At 44.0% G+C, this 2620-nt stretch overlaps 1 long non-coding RNA gene across 1 annotated transcript in view; it reads left to right on the plus strand.

Annotated features, from left to right (window-relative positions):
- Positions 1-2323, plus strand: part of LOC112159964 — a 3290-nt gene extending 967 nt beyond the window's left edge. The window contains exon 3 of the long non-coding RNA XR_002921558.2: positions 1655-2323. This is a non-coding gene — a long non-coding RNA (uncharacterized LOC112159964). The remainder of the gene's footprint in view (positions 1-1654) is intronic.
- Positions 2324-2620: the final 297 nt, after the last annotated feature.

A 2620-nucleotide genomic window follows, 5' to 3' on the forward strand; every position in this document is an offset into this window, starting at 1 on the left:
CCGATGACTGAGAATCAAACCAGTGGGAGACAAAGGTGCAGATAGTCACCTGAGATGTCAAAGTCAAGGCCCAGGGGCCGGATCCGGCCCTCCAGGTGATTCTATCCGGCCCTCCAGATCATTTTATTTTATTGTTATAATGACCTGATCTTATCTTGTGCTCATTTCAAACTTGTATAAATTTGATAAAATATATTTATATAGAGACAAAAATATTGAAAGTTATTTAAGATTTAAGTTGATTTATTCTAGAATAATATTCCTGCCTTCTTATTATTCATAATTAAGTTAAAAAGTTAGTTTTCTAAAGTTTTAAAAATGTTCATTCTGTTAGCTGTTTGGATTATTTTGGTATTTACTAAGATTTTTTTAGGCTATTTTAGCTAACAATTCCGATACATGCTAACTGTTTTGGCTAATTTAGTCAAAGTTTTTTAGGCTAATTTGGCACTTAGCTAATATTTCAGCTAGCTATCAGCTTCAGCGTTTTCAACTATTAGCTTCAGCACTAGCATCTTCAGCAGCCAAATTCAGCTTCCAGCATTCACACTAGCATTATCACAGGTAATGCTATATATCTAGTTCATAATTATGTTAAAAAGTTATGGTTTTAAAGTTTTAAAATGTAGTTTTTGTGTGTTTAATAAATGTTAATCCTGTTCGTCCCGCGACCTAAGGTGTGTTTTGGATTTTGACCCCCTGTGCGACTCTACACCCCTGTCTTAATCGGTGCATTCATGGCCCTCCTGCTCTTTCCTAGCCGCTCCGTTTCAGCATCAGGACGCGTTTGCTGCTGCATCCATCAGGCCGGATAAGTTGATCCGTCTGTGGGTGAAGCTGCTCTGCTTTACAGCTGCAGATGCAAATGACTAACATGCAGCTTTAATGTGTCACCTCTGGGTTTGTTTTTAAGGACGATCTGTTTATGAAAGGCATTTAAAAACAGGAAAAACAATTTTAATGTTGATTAAAGCGACGGTAGACAGTGGAAGTTTCCAAACCTCCTGGAGTGAAATGAAGCAGATGTTTTTTGAAAGGATAAAACGCTAACATGACTAATGGAATGTGCTCATAACGCAGCGGGGATTCCTCGTGTTCCACTTCCTGCTGATTTACAGCAGAAATGATGAAACTGCAGCTCAGACAGGAGAAACCAAACCACGTCTACAAACGAGAACCGATCGGTTTAATCCTTTATATCAATCACCAAAAAAGATTAATATATATATATGTGTGTGTGAGAGAGATTAAATTCTAAAATTGACATTTAAACTAGTTTCAGACAAAAGATATCAGCAGTTAACTTTTAAGGGTAACCACACACTTAATCAACTTTTTTTGCTTTTGATCTCTATAAATAAATGGGACTTTAAAAGTGCTTTCTGTTGGTCATTGCCAACACTTTCACACTTTATATAATAAAGTTGTTTAATTCTTAAAAATATGGTTGAAAACCGTCTGTGCCCTGTACAGGTTGAAACGAGGTATTACAGTTGAATTTTGTGATTGCTCAACTGGTGGAAGTCCCAGAGGTTTCACGTCATCATGCTCTGCAGCTCCAGTATAAAAGCCCCGCCCATCTTTGAACATATGACAGCTCGAGAGTTGAAGCTGTCATGGAATCACCTCATGTAAACCAAGCCTTGTCTCGCAGACTCACACAGACGACTCCCACCCCCACAGCCCCACAACTCACAGAGCGGCGGAGGACCCCCCACGACTCACAGAGCGGCGGAGGGGGCCCCTGTGATTCATAGAGCGGCAGAGAATGCCCCACGACGCCAGGAGGGGCGGAGGTCGCCGCACGACTCATAGAGCAGCAAAGAACCCCCTGCGACACCAGGATCAGCGGTGGATGCCCCGCGACTCATAAAGCGGCAGAGGATGCCCTGTGATTCATAGAGCGGCGAAAGATGCCCCGCGAGGCCAGGAGCAGCGGAGGACGCCCCGCGACTCATAGAGCGGCGGAGGACGCCCCACAACGCCAGGAGGGGCGGAGGTCACCGCGCGACTCATAAAGCAAGCAAAGAACCCCCCGCGACGCCAGGAGCAGCGGAGGATGCCCCGCGACTCATAAAGCGGCGGAGGGCGCCCCACCCCCTTTTTTGCATTTTTCAAATCTTGGCTGAGAGTGGAGTCATCCTCCAACTGTCCCGTTTAGTTACCCTTTAAATCCTCTTTTTATGTTAGTAAAGCAGCAGGAAGTAAACTGAATGTGTGGAACATTTAATCATAACTGACTTTTTTTAGCTTTGAGATTTTAAATTTCTTTTTTGTAGTCCAAGCAGAAAAAAATCTTTCAAACTGTCAGGTTTTGTGTTTCCCACAGAAGAATCTCTTTGATGTTGGAGAAGAAATTTGTCGATGCTCATTAAAAGCAGACTGACGATTGTGGAAGGTGCTGTGATTTCCAAACTCAGACCCGAGGCGCCCCTACAGCCCCCCCACCACCCCATCAGAGGGTGAGTGATGCAGCAGCGTGGTACCATGCATTCTGACTCCGCCTCCGGGGCTTCTGGCCGGCGTGTTTGGGCCCAAACAGCTCTCAGAGCGCCATCATCATCATCATCCATTTGGAGCATCATTGGAAACGTCTCTTCAGACAGAACGAAGAGTCCCG

The sequence above is a fragment of the Oryzias melastigma genome, linkage group LG2 (assembly GCF_002922805.2).
Source record: "Oryzias melastigma strain HK-1 linkage group LG2, ASM292280v2, whole genome shotgun sequence".
Lineage (NCBI taxonomy): Eukaryota > Metazoa > Chordata > Actinopteri > Beloniformes > Adrianichthyidae > Oryzias > Oryzias melastigma.